This window comes from Cynocephalus volans, chromosome 3, assembly GCF_027409185.1.
Source record: "Cynocephalus volans isolate mCynVol1 chromosome 3, mCynVol1.pri, whole genome shotgun sequence".
In the NCBI taxonomy this organism is placed as follows: domain Eukaryota; kingdom Metazoa; phylum Chordata; class Mammalia; order Dermoptera; family Cynocephalidae; genus Cynocephalus; species Cynocephalus volans.
In genome coordinates this window covers 131,532,855-131,548,081 of record NC_084462.1, presented here as the reverse complement: position 1 = coordinate 131,548,081, position 15,227 = coordinate 131,532,855, and positions in this window count along the sequence as shown.

The window sequence follows — 15,227 nt, the reverse complement described above, 5'->3', positions numbered from 1 at the left end:
GTTGTTGTTGTTCTTTTCTTTCTCTTGTATTGTTTGTCTTTAATATTTGGTGGTTTTTTATAGTGATAAGATAAATTTTCTTTTTCTTTCTTATTTGCATATCTACTCTTCTAATGGTTTTTACTCTTTCTTGCATATTCATGATGATAGTTATTGCTCTTTTGATTCCAGATGTAGGAATCCCTTGAGGATTTCTTGTAGGGAATTCCCCCAGGTTTTGTTTGTCTCAGAAGGACAATATTTTTCCTTCATTTCTCTAGGATACCTTTGCTGGGCATAGTATTCTTGGATGGCAGCTTTTTTCTTTAACACTTTGAATATATCATCCCACTCTCTCCTGGCTTGTAAGGTATCTGTTGAGAAGACTACTGTTAGTCTGATGGGGATGCCCTTATAGGTGACTGGATGATTTTCTCTTGCTGTTCTTAGAATTATTTCTTTATATTTGACTTTTGACATTTTAATTATAATGTGTCTTGGAAATGTCCTTTTGGGGTTGATCTGTTTGGAGATCTTTGAGCTTCTTGGATCTGGGAGGCCATATCCCTCCAATACTTGGGAAGTTTTCAGCTACTATTTCATTATATAGGCTTTTGATACCTTTGTTTCTCTTCTTCTTCCAATACACTCATAATATGGATGTTTGTATGCTTAAGGTTGTCTGATAGATCCCATAGGCTTTCTTCATATTTTTAATTCTTTTTTTTTTTTTTTTGGTCCAACTGGGTTAATTAAGAAAGCTTGTCTTCTAGTTCAGAAATCCTTTCTTCTGCTTGTTCTAGGCTTCCCTAAGATTTCAGTTGTATTTTTTCATTTCATTGAATGAATTCTTCAGTTCCAGGATTTCTGTTTGGTTCTTTTTTATGGTTTCTTTTTTGTTTCTGAATTTCTTAAACATATCCTGGATTGTGTTTTTGACTTCACTGTGCTGTGATTTCTACCTTTTTTTTATTCTTGCATCATGTTGAGTTTCCTTAAGATTGCTGTTTTGGATTTCTCTTCATGCATTTCACTGGTTTCCTGTTGTTTGAGGTCTGGTATTGGAGAATTATTGTCTTTTGCTTAGAGGTGTCATGTTTCTCTGTATTTTCATGTTTGTTGTATCTCTGCATTGATGTATAGACATCTGGTGGTATAGTTGTTTCTTTTAGTTTTTTGGAGTGGTTTTTGAAGGGAGAAACTATTACCTGTACAAGTATTCGATATCGATTATAGAACTCTTCTACAGTAATACTATACAGATTATAGTTGGGTTAGTTTTTGTAAGTTTGGTTCTCGGTGAGTGCAGTAGTAGGTGCTGCCTCACTCTCTGTACCCTCTCCGCTGGGATGGGTGGGCTTAGTGGGTCAGGTGGGACTCAGCTCCTGGGGAAGGTGGGCACATAACCAGAGGAGTGGCACCCGCCCTGCTCACTCTCTGCTGGGGTAGGGGAAGCCTCTGGGTCTGACATGGCTCTGATTTCAAAGGGGAAGGTGGTCATGCATCCAGGAAGTCAGTGCTCTCTCCTCACATTCTCCACTGGGATGGGTGGGCTTACTGGGTCTGAAGGGCTTCTTTACTTGTTACCTTGTTCCCTGGGAGTAAAGCTGCAGCATCAGCTCATAAATTTATTACTCTAATTTTCCATTCCATAATCAATCTGAACCACAGAGATTTTCTATACTTTCCTGAAATTACAGTCATACATTTATAATATTTGTTTTTCATACTGTTTATCTATCATTTTAGGTGTTTTAACAATCAAAAGATATTCAGCATATCTAGGCAAACACATTAGCAAAATAGAAACTGCTGGTCTTCATGTTTGATTGCAGTGTGGAAATTGAGGAAAGAGGTGCTAGCCTTTCTGTCGTTCAATTCTAGTCACTCTCCAGTTGATTCTCCAAAGGTACTATGATTCTTTATAGTATCACTAAAATATAATTTTGAAATTAATGAGTCTTGGCAGGTGAGTGGGGAAATGGGAGTGGCATTCAGGACAAAACTGTTACTTTTGACTGCAAAGTAACTCCCTAATATTTAGCCTAAAATTGAAATGTCCTTAATTTCAAGCTAAATGAAGTAGAGCATTGCAGCAATCATCTAAGTAATTCATGTCCAAATGAGACATAAGTATGTTTTGCATATATTATGTTGCTATTTCAGGATGTTATTTATTTTAAGGAGCAATAGCACAGGGGTAAAATTGTCACATCATCCAAAATTCCTACAGTTATAGTCTAAATATATTGTTATATTTTATATCCTTCCATCAGGAAAAAAGGTAAAGAAACATTTACCCTTCTCCACTTCATTTTACATTTGCCTGGGATTCGTAGCAAGTGTCCATATTTCCCATTTCTTCTTTCTGTAGCTAAGGAAACTTAAGTCTTTTTAGTTTCTTTAAGAAGTAAACTTATCTAAATTGTTAATTACAATTGAGTCGCTCCTTTGAAGAAATGCATACGTACCTCCTTAATCCCATAAATTGACACAAATCCACTTATCAGGATTTTTGTAGTTGTTACTCTCTGCTTCTAAAGAAGTCCTAATGTTCAAAAATGGTCAGTGGTTCCCAGGAAGGCTTTAAAAAAAAAAAAAAAAAAAAAGATTCTTCACCCCTAACAGGAATTAGCATTTACAAGGGTGTTGATCAGGTACTGATAATTGAACACACTTTTCCAGATGATACATGTAAATTCAGCTTAGTCTTGGTTCTCAGATTGGCAGTTTGGCAGTGAGAATCACTGAATTAGAACAGGTCAACTATTGTCCTCTAGGATTTAGACAAGATCTTCTACCAATTTAATGTATCCTGGTATAATGCACTCTTGAATGAACAAGAAAACTATGGCTTAGAGGAAAGGGATGAAAATTACTGTTGTCAGAAAAGAGTTCAGTCACTAATGGGAAGTAAATTGTTTAGAAGAAAATAGTAATGGGCATTTTTAGACAGAAGAGTCGATTTGCTGTTTTATTTATCTGTACAGCAGTGAGACTGAAAACAAAATTTTAAATTAGGCAAGAATATGAGGAAACATTTTACCAGAGTAAAATTTTCAGATTAATGTCTATCTTTATATGTTCAAACTGGTATCATATGTGACACAACATACACATTTTATTTTAGAATTAAAATTTTCATATTTTTACTTCATTTTTAATTGAGGTATAATTGACATACAAAAATAAATCGATTACACATATTTAAAGTTAAAATTTAATAAATTTAGACATATGCATACACTTGAAGAACCATCACCATAATCAATATAGTGACCATATCCATCACCCCCCCCAATTCCTTCTGCTTCTTTGTCATCCCCCCTTCAACCTCATCACCACCCTCCACAGATAATCGCTGATCTGTTTGTACTTACTATAGATTGGTTTGCATTTTCTGGAGTTTTATATAAATGAAATCATCAGAGATGTAATCACTTTTGTCTAGCTTCTTTCACTTCTTATAATTATTTTGGGATATATGTATGCTGTTGTATCAGTAGTTCATTCTATTTTATTGCTGAGTAGCATCCCCTTGTATGGACATACCACAATTTGTTTATCAGTTCACCTGCTGATGGACAACTGGGTCATTTTCAGTTTGGGCTATTACAATAATTCTGCTGTGAACAATTAAGTACAAATCTTTGTATGAATATATGCTGTATTTTCACTCACATAAATACCTAGAAGTGAATGACTGGATCATATGGTTGGTGCTTCATATTTTTTCGTATTTTGTTTAAAAACTGCCAAGCTGTTTTCAAAGGGATGTACCATTTTCTACTCTCATCAGCAGTGTATGAGAATTCCAGATTCTCCACATTCTCACCCAAAATTTTTACAGTCAGTCCTTAATGTTAGCCATCTAATAGTTATATAGTGATATGTTATTGTGGTTTTAATTTGTATTCCTCTAAGGAATAATGATATTGACCATCTTTTCATGTGTATATTTGCTATCCATATATCTTCTTTGGTAAAGTGTCTGTTCAAATCCTTTGCCATTTTTTGTTTTGGTTGATTTTTGTCATATTACTGAGTTTTGAGAGTTCTTCGTATTTTCTTTATATATTCTGAATACATATCATTTACAGTTTTTCTCCTAGTCTGTAGCTTATCATTTCATTCTCATAACACTGATCTTTGAAGCACTAATGATTTTAAATTTGATTAATTAAAATTTATCAATTCTTTCTCATACAGATCATCATTTCAGTGTTATATATACCCAAAGTTACAAACCTTTTATTCTGTTTTCTTTTAGCAGTTTTATAGCATTATATTTTACATTTAAGTCTAGGATCCTTTTTTTCTTAATTTTACATGTAGTGCAACGTGCAAATGGAAGTTCATTTTATGGGGACGTAGGGAGGATATTGATTTCTAATTGTTCCAACACTAGTTGTTGAAGAGGCTATCCTTTTCCACAGAAATGTTTTTAACCTTTGTCAAAAAAATGGTTGTCCATTTCTGGAATCACTTTCTGATCCACTAAATTATTGGTCTATCTTTATGTGAATATTGCATTGCCTTAAATACTTTAGTCTTATGTTTTGAAATCAGGTAGTGTGTTTCTACTTTGTTCTTTTCAAGGTTGTTTGGAAAATTCTAGATTTATGACATTTCCATATGAATTTTCAGAATTGGCCTGTTAAAGGAGAGAGACAAAGAAAGAAAGAAGGAAGGAAGGAAGGAAAGAAGGAAGGAAGGAAGGAACGAAGGAACGAAGGAAGGAACGAAGGAACGAAGGAAGGAAGGAAGGAAGGAAAGAAGGAAAGAAAGAGAAGAAGGAAGGAAAATGTGGTATACAAACACAATGAAATACTACTCAAGCATAAAAAAAGTGACATTCTGTAATTTACAGCAACATGGATAATCTTGGAGAAAATTATGTTAAGTGAAGTAAACCAGGCTCAGAAAAAGAAACATTACATGTCTTTACTCATAAGTGGGAGTAAGAAGGAAAGAAAAAAAGAAAGAAAGATCGCAATAATACATTGAACTTTCAGAAGGAGAGAACAGAACTGTGGTTACTAGAGATGGGAAGGGGGGAGAGTTAGGAAGAAATTTGTTAACAGACACAAAGAATGGTTACACTTTACAATGATGAATATGCCAATTATCCTGATTTGATCATCACATGTTGTACACAAATACTGACAGTCAACTCTGTACCTCACAAATACATATAATCAATTATTTTTCAATAAAAATGAAGAAAGAAGGAAGGAAGGAAAGAAGGAAAGGAGGAGAGAAAGAAAGAAGGAAGGAAGGAAAAAAGGAAAGGAGGAGAGAAAGAAAGAAAGAAAGAAAGAAAGAAAGGAAAGAAAGAAAGAAAGAAAGAAAGAAAGAAAGAAAAAAAGAGAAAGAAAGAAGGTCTCCTCAGATACCAACCAACATTATACGGAATTTATAGATCAATTTTGGGAGAAGTTTTATCCTAACAATAATAAATACCCTGAGCCATGAGCAAATATATCTATCTCTCTGTTTAATTAGGTCATCTTTAATTTTTCTCAGCAATGTTTTGGTTTTAGTTTTCAGTGTTCAGGTTTTGAATATCTTCAATTAGATTTACTCCTAAGTCACTTTGTGACACTATTGTAAACTGTATTTTAAAAATTTTAGTTTTCTATTTCATTGCTAGAATATTGTAGTATTGAATATTGTACATTTCATCAGATTGTCTACATAGATAATCAGATCAGGTTATCTGCTAATAAACAGAGTTTAACTTCTTTCTTTCCAATTTGTGTCCATTTAGTTTTATTTTCTTGTCTTATTCCACTGACTAGAACATCCAGTACAATGTTAGGAAGTGGTGGAGGTGGACATCCTTGTCTTTTTCCTGATCATAGAGAGAAAGTGTTCAATCTTTTACAATTAAGAATAATATTAGCACTATGTTTTTCCTAGATGCCCTTTGTAAGTTTGAGGAAGTTCATTTTAATTCCCATTTTGTTGAGAGTTTTTATCAGGAACAGGTATTAGATTTTGTCAAATGCTTTTTCTGTATCTATTGAGATGACCATATGATTCTTCTTTTTCAGTTTGCAAATATGGTGGGTTTCAGTGACTGATGTTCAAATGTTACAACAACCATGCAAGTTTGGATAAACCTCATTTGCTCATGATATATTATTTTTGTATATTGTTTGATCTGAGTTGCGGAAATTTTATGTAACTTTTTTTAATCTATTTTTATAATGGATATAGGTTTGAAAGAATACAGGTCTGTGTTTGCTTGTGTTTCTTGTGATGTTTTGTCCCTTCGGTATTAGGGTAATGCTGACCTGTAGAATAAGTTGAGAATTATTTCCTCCTCTTCAATTTCATAGAAGAGTTTGTGTAGAATTAGTATAATTTCTCAGTTAATGTTTGGTAGGATTCACCAGTGAAGGCATCTGGGCCCAGAGTTTTCTTTGTTGGAAGATTTTCAAATGCAAATTCAATTATTTTAGTAGATATTGGGCTATTCAAATTATCTGTTTCTTCTTCAGTGACCTTTAGTAGTTTGTGACTATTAAGGAATTTGCACATCATTGAAATTTTGAATTTGTTGATATAAAGTTGTTCTTAATATTCTCTTACTATCATTTAATATCTATCAAATTTGTAGTCGTGCGAGCTCTCTAATTCCTCCTATTGTAAATTTGTATCTCTTCTCTCTCTTTTTCTGATCAGTCTGGTTAGAGTTCAGTCTAGTTAATATCCCATCAATTTAATATAATCAAATTGGTTTTACATGTGAGCACAGTATAAGCATTACTTTTTAGAATTAAAAGATTTCAGACCCGAGAGTGTGGCAAGATGGCCACTATGTTTGGTCAGAGGGGAAGAATCTAGGCTTGGTATAAAGTAGCTTATTAGTGCTGGTATCTCATCTTTCAGGCCTATCCAGTTTTCAGGCCTTCCTCAATCATGGGCTGGAGGGAATGTTCCATGAAGGCTATTGAGTTCTTGGGAGTCAGTGGCTGACTGGTTCCTCCTCTCCTTCATGAGATGCAGGGCAGCAATCCTTAAGTTTAAGTCTCAGGGCACAATTTGTTTCCATGAATGCAATCAATCAAATATTGACAGAGAGAGTTTAGTACAGAGGTTGCTTTTCAGAAAGGGTTTGAGATATTTGTACTAAGAGGTTAGTCAGAACTTACATGTAGGTCCCAAAGCAAAGCCTGGTGTTTATGAAAAATCCAGGTAATGACATAAAGGAGAAGGAATGATGGTATTACTAGAAGCCAACAAACTTTTTGGAGGGCAGGTTGAGGTAGGTGAAGGGGGTAATATTGAGCAACAGGTCCGGAGCCTGATTTGGCAGGGAAATAAAGTCAAAACAAACAAACAAACAAACAAAAAACCCAGAGGAAGCTCTAGTAAGTAGAGATTAGACAACAACAGACCCAGAACTCTTACTCAACTATGCACCTTAATACGTTTGGAAGAAGGACAGGAGAAGAAAAGCTGATAATATTAGCACTATTAATGACTCAGCAGGTATTAATTCAATAGCTGGATAGGAATTTAGGAACACCTGTGTTGAATTAAGCTGTGAGAAAACTGTGGAAAGCAGAGGCAGAGGACTGTGATAGGACTTAAAGAGTGGATTTTAGAAGCTATGAAAGATCATTATGGTATTTTTAAAGGCTGGTAATTATGAGATTTCTAGTACTTTCCTTTCTTAGTACAAGTGAAGGGATGAACTGAGTAGTTCTCAGAAGTTCCTTGTGGTCCATTTGTCTAAACCATGCTATTCACAAAACTGCATAGACACGTTCAGCTCCATGAATATTTTACAAAATACTGTAACTTTTTCCTTACTTTATTTTTGGCATCACGAGATTATTTTGAGTAAGGAATGTTCAAAATTATGAACATGGCATTAATTATAGATTCACTTTATCCATCTGATACTATGTTTCAACCTTGCAGAGACATTCTTTAGAAACAGAATATTATTTTTCATTTAAGGAAACTGTGAACTGATTGGTTCATAGGGAAAAATAATCCCTTCACCTGTTTAATTATTTGATGACCACTACAATTATTTCCCATTAAATGAAAATGAGACTCTATAATATTATTGATCTGTTCTAACTAATTTTTTTATGTAGCAAATATTCAATAGTTTCCATGCTATTAAATTTATCTATTATGGCTTTATCTTTGTATTCCATATAACCATTTCAAGTATAGTAATTCTTTTTTCCTCAACATATATTTCTAGTTGAAAAAAAGTCATATAGAAAATCAAACATAATGAAAAATATAAAGAATAATGTTAAATATATAAATATAGGGAATAACGTTAAAACCATCCAAAATCTTACAAGACAGAAGCAAAGGTTTTTAATAATTTTTCCATACATGTAACTCTATCCAGAACCAAACTTCTTTCAAATAACCTGTATTAAAAATTCAAATGTCTTTCTTTACAGTGACTTTCTTCTTAGGGGCCCTTGTTGAATTTCCCTGCAATCAAGCACATGTCATTACAACTCTAATTATCAAATATCATTTAATATTTTTGAACCTCTACTGGGGTGCAAAGGAGTGTTAAGTTCCCAGTTCAGAAGTATTTTGACCCTCACAGACCCATACAGACAAATAAGAATAGCTATACCACCATACTTTGCCTGGTAGGACCCAATTCACCTAATTCCACCTATGCAGAGCATCCTTAAACCATGCCTGGGCAGCGAGGATAAGGAGGAACCAGGATCATTGTCGTCCCCTTCCCAGCCCCATTCACTACTGACAATCCCTGAATTTAATCCTCTTGGAGTATCTTTAATGATTTCGAAAGTCAAATATATTTGTAGGTTGCAAATTTGAATCTTGTATTTAACAAGCATTTTAACACAGTAGAATACTCATTTGCTCTGAATGTTAGTTTTAAACATTTTTTTTAAAAGCTTTCCGTTTTGTTCTTTAATTATAACTCAAAGGTTTGATTAATTTTTCCCAAGGATGTTTATTTTATTTGGACATAAAGGGGTCTTTCTCTTTAGCTATACACATAAAATCTGTTATTTTATTTATGTTGGATTTAATGAGAAATTAGCCAATGTGTTACGACACAATCTGCTGTTAATGGGGATTGGACATTTCTGTTTAATGATTATTAAATAGCTTTGTTGCCAAAATGCATCATTAATAAGCAATATTAAATTGACATGGACTCTAAAACACAAACTACATTATTCGTTTCCTTTTCATCTTCTCCATATTTTCCCTCTGCACCGTTATGCACAGTGACACTCACAGAGAGCTGGCTGCAAAGTCGCTAATTTCTTTGAAGCAGAGTCCACCACAGCTTCATTCAGGTTCCTGAACATATGATATTCCAGAAATTAATCACAGAGGATAAGAAAGCAGATTATGTTTTTTTTTTAATTCCATGGAAAATTTAATTTCAAAAAAAGAGAGCTAATGCCAAAATTATGCATCATCCCCCCAAACGAAGAGGAAAGGTAATAGCTAACTATATATAAGAAAGTGAGTTGATTCTGTCCTGCAGCAAATTACTGCTTCCAAGCTGCAGGAAACTACTTCCAAAATATGAGCGTCAGAACAAAATGGAGTTGAAATACCAATTTCTTTCTTTTTCCTGTAGTGTTATTCATAGTTTGTTAGAATTCTCAGTATTTTTTCCCAGCGCTGTCATATTTTTATAAAATGAAAGCAAATATGATTCCATCATAATAGAACAAACACAACCACAGAGGGTAGCTAAAATGATGTATCAGGAGTGACATGGAGATGTGATTTAAGAAAAGGAAAAAAAAAAGAACTTGCTTTTAAGTAGTCATTGCAGAATTTATGAGCAAATGATGACAGATTTCCAATCTTTTTCATGACTCCCATTATAAACTTTATCTGAGTTCTCCAACACTCTCAGTAGATTTTACTAGCCATTGTTATTCAGTGTATTTATTTTTAATGGTACACAGGTTTGAATGTATACCATTCTTTATTTTTTAAGATATAAAAGTACAACAATAAAGTTATAGGGGCTGGTCGGTTAGCATAGTTGGTGAGAGTGCAGCCTGTAACACCAAGGTTGAGGGTTCAGATTCCCATACAGGACAGCTGCCAAAAAAAAAACAACCCAACAAACAAACAAACAAACAAAAACGAAGTTATAATTCTTCTAAAGAAAATAATATAGGTAAAAGTTGAGAAACATTTCCTTTAAGTATCTTGACCTGAAAGCTTACACTAGACAAAAGGAGAAGTCTAAAATTGACTGCTGAGAAATGGTGAATTATGGTGATACTTCTCAGTGTGTGCATGTGTGTATAGTACAAAATTGTTTATAACTTGATTTCTTTTCCTTTACATACTTCCATTAAAATGAAGAAACATTTTCCCAGAAGATTCTATAGTTTGCTAGGAGCTCATAAAATTAGAGAGTAGAAGAACTAAGAAAGAAATGAAGGGAATTACGGTTTGCTCCTCTTTATTGCCTACAGCAGCATCACATAATAACAGTGATGAAAAAAGCAGCTTTCATTTTGATCTTCTGAAGTCCTATATGTGTACTGTATCTCAGCTTTAGCAAATACAGTTGCATTTTCTAAGGATTCCTTGTATTCTTTTGAGGAAATAAATATTATAATTTGACCTAAAATGTTATAATACGTATTCAACTCCTGTCTTCATTGATATTCTAAAGCCAAATTTGGGATGCATATCTCTTGGTCAACAATACCCAAATGAGAATGCAGAAAAGATTAGGCATGTTTTAGTCATATCCAGCATTTCTAAATGCATTTTTTTTTTTTTTTTTGACCAGTAAGGGGATCGCAGCCCTCCGCACGGTGTCGTCTGCACCGCACTCAGCCAGTGAGCGCACCGGCCATCCCTATATAGGATCCAAACCCGTGGCCTGGGCGCTACTAGTGCTGCACTCTCCCGAGTGAGCCACAGGGCCAGCCCTAAACCTCACTACTTTTTAGGTAGTTCTTTCCTCATCTGAGTACTACCACTATTACAAAACTCTTATAGTGAAAAACAAAAAACATTTGTCTGGCACTTCCTCTCTGTGATAGTGGTTCAACAATTTGGGGCCAGAAAGAACAAGTCTACATATCCTACCAACAGGCAGGCATTCCCAAACACTTAAAAACAAAAGTCAGTTTTTCCCAAGTCTATTTTTCAAAGGTAAAATTCCCCAATCTTAAGGAACACACTTTATGTACATTTTCAAGTGCCTCCAAATCCATTGACACTCTTTTATTTTGTTTTATTTATCTATATATTACCACTCTAACACCAAGGGTTATTCTGGCTGAGAGAAAGCATTATTAGACTATATCCTCCCTTATTCTCAAAATATAATCTACATGCGTATTTTTTAGCAATCACATCCCACTAATGACTAGTATTGAGATTTCTGCTAACTAAAAGTTCTAAGACTTTTTTAATATACTCTGCAGCTAAAATTCGACTGTTTCATACTATACAGGCAGGTTATTTATTTTTTTTCTATTTTGACCCTAATTCATTTAATTTTCTCTTTAAAATCTGTAATTAGTATAATAAATGACTTAAATTATTAGTGTATTTTTGTGTGTGTGTGACCGGTAAGGGGATCGTAACCCTTGGCTTGGGGTCGCCTGCACCACACTGAGCACACCAGCCACCCCTATATAGGATCCAGCCCGCAGCCTCGGCACTCCCAGCGCCGCACTCTGCCAAGTGAGTCACGGTGTTAAACAATATAGATGTAAGTACAAACCACACAGTGGAAACCTCTCTCCAGGCTGATAATGAATGATTCATTAGATGTCTTTGAAAACTGTTATTCCAGCCAATCTAAAGCTACCATGAGCATTCAGGTTTTATGTCTTTATCTTATGCACAAACAGTAACATAGGAGTTCATGTTCACAAGTTAATAAAAAAAAAAAAAACCTCATGTATTAAACTTGCTGTGCCTTCATCTACAGTACAGTGATTGTTTCTTTTTTTTTTTCTTCCAAATTTTATTTTATTTTGTCCATATACAATGTGGTTGATTATTGTGGACCATCACCGAAACCTCCCTCCCTCCTCCCTCTGCCCACTCCCTCCCAACAATGTCCTTTCTGTTTGCTTGTCGTATCAACTTCAGGGAATTGCAATTCTTGTGTCTTCTTCCCCTCCGCCCCCCCCCTGGGTTTTTTGTATATTCATTTATTTATTTTTAGCTCCCACAAATAAGTGAGAACATGTGATATTTCTCTTTCTGTGCCTGACTCGTTTCACTTAATATAATTCTCTCTAGGTCCATCCATGTCGTTGCAAATGGCAGTATTTCATCCTTTTTTATAGCAGAGTAGTATTCCATTGTGTATATATACCACATTTTCCATACCCACTCATCTCACGATGGACATTTAGGCTGGTTCCAACTCTTAGCTATTGTAAAGAGTGCTGCAATGAACATTGGAGAACAGGTATACTTTGGACTTGATGATTTCCATTCCTCTGGGTATATTCCCGGCAGTGGGATAGCTGGGTCATATGGTAGATCTATCTGCAATTGTTTGAGGAACCTCCATACCATTTTCCATAGAGGCTGCATCATTTTGCAGTCCCACCAACAATGTATGAGAGTTCCTTTTTCTCGGTAAACTCGCCAGCATTTATCGTTCACAGTCTTTTGGATATTAGCCATCCTAACTGGTACTAAACTTGTTGTGCCTTCATCTACAGTACTGTGATTGTTAATGATAAAACCAAAAGGTCAGCCCATGTAAAATCTACTTTTTACTAGTCATTTGTTAAACATTTGTATCTTGGACTACTACACACTGAATGCATTATGAGTGAAGAATAAGGATGCTGGACTTTTGGAATATACAGAATTTGAAGAGAGAGCACTGGGTAATGGTACAAACGCACATTTGCTATTATAGCAACACATCCAAATTTAACCATTATTCTTATATTAATAGTTATGATGAGAAAGGCATACCATTTTTTCATATAATAGTATAATACTGCAGTTTGTATAACTGTTATAGAAACTTGAAGTGAGATAACTGACTTGTTAAAAAATGTGTATAGGATAATGTCGAGAGTAAAGATTTCTACTAGCAAAAAAGGATTAAAAATTATAGCAAATACAATCAGTAGGGTGTACAAAACAGCCTTCAAGTTAACTCTAGTACTAATGAAAATATTGGAAATGTTGAATATGAATTCTTGAGTAAGAAAATAGGCTGTGAGAGCAAAGGTAAATCATTTGACTTTAGAATAAAGAGACTAGCTCTGAAAACACCATGAATATATAGAATATTACTACAGAACAACATGTTTCACATTTTGAGTGATAAACATTCATCTTCTTCTAAGAGAAATAAAGCAAAGCATTTCTAAAAAAGTAGTTGTCAGTCTGGAAACATAGGTATCTGGGCTTATGCAAAAATGTATGTCAAAATCCAAGACGAAAAATTGAAGATAGCTGATGCCCAAAAGGGTATATGCTTTAAAATCACAAGTAAAGCCAATGTGGTTGATTTCCCCTGCATTACTGATGTTCTTCATGCATAATTCATTTAATAAGATCAAAACGTCAGTCAAACTTAGTATGTAGAAATTCTACATTATCTTAAAAATAGAATAATAAATCTTTATAATCTTATAATCTATTTTTTAAAAAGTCAGATTCTGAATATAATTTCAAAAAAAGACATCCAAAATAGTTTGATCAACATTATTCTATAATTGTATTTGTGTATAAGTGCATGTATTTGGTTTATTCTTGTTTTCTTTAAAAATAAAAAAGTTTTAAATGTAGGAGCATCATATTTTGAAGAAGTGAATAATCTCCCAAAGTGATTGATACCTTACAGAACAGTTATCTTTTAATTGTATAAACTTCTGAAAAGTTTATTTTAAAAAATCATCAGCATTATTTACGAATGTATATAAACTACTTTAGACACAATTTCAAAATAGTAAACACCATAAAGGAAACAATTTTATGATTAAATTAATATGTGTGTACTCTATTTTTATTATATTCATTAATTTAAATTATCAGTAATTTACTTGCTTTTACATTATTATGAAATTTTTAAAAGTTTATGCCTTTAAAAATTATGGGGCTTTGCCATATATGCCAAACCCACTGCCAATATCATCCTGAATGGGGAAAAGCTGAAAGCTTTTCCTTTAAGAACAGGCACTAGACAAGGATGCCCACTCTCACCACTCCTATTCAACATAGTGTTGGAAGTACTAGCCAGAGCAATCAGAGAAGAGAAGGAAATAAAGGGCATCCAGATTGGAAAAGATGAAGTCAAACTGTCCCTGTTTGCAGATGACATGATCCTATATATCGAACAGCCTAAAACCTCTACAAAAAAACTGTTGGAATTGATAAATGATTTCAGCACAGTAGCAGGATACAAAATCAACACACAAAAATCAGTAGCATTTCTTTTCTCCAATAGTGAACATGCAGAAGGAGAAATCAAGAAAGCCTGCCCATTTACAATAGCCACCAAAAAAATAAAATACTTAGGAATTGAGTTAACCAAGGAGGTGAAAAATCTCTATAATGAGAACTACAAACCACTGCTGAGAGAAATTAGAGAGGATACAAGAAGATGGAAAGATATCCCATGCTCTTGGATTGGAAGAATCAACATAGTGAAAATGTCCATACTACCCAAAGTGATATACAAATTCAATGCAATCCCCATCAAAATTCCAAAGACATTTTTCTCAGAAATGGAAAAAACTATTCAGACATTTATATGGAACAATAAAAGACCACGAATAGCCAAAGCAATGCTCAGCAAAAAAAATAAAGCTGGAGGCATAACACTACCTGACTTTAAGCTATACTACAAAGCTATAATAACCAAAACAGTATGGTACTGGCATAAAAACAGACACACTGACCAATGGAATAGAATAGAGAATCCAGAAATCAACCCTCACACTTACTGCCATCTGATCTTTGACAAAGGCACCAAGCCTATTCACTGGGGAAGGGACTGCCTCTTCAGCAAGTGGTGCTGGGATAACTGGATATCGTTATGCAGGAGAATGAAACTAGATCCATACCTCTCACCATATACTAAAATCAACTCAAAATGGATTAAGGATTTAAATATACACCCTGAGACAATAAAACTTCTTAAAGAAAACATAGGGGAAACACTTCAGGAAATAGGACTGGGCACAGACTTCATGAATACGACCCCAAAAGCACGGGCAACCAAAGGAAAAATAAACAAATGGGAT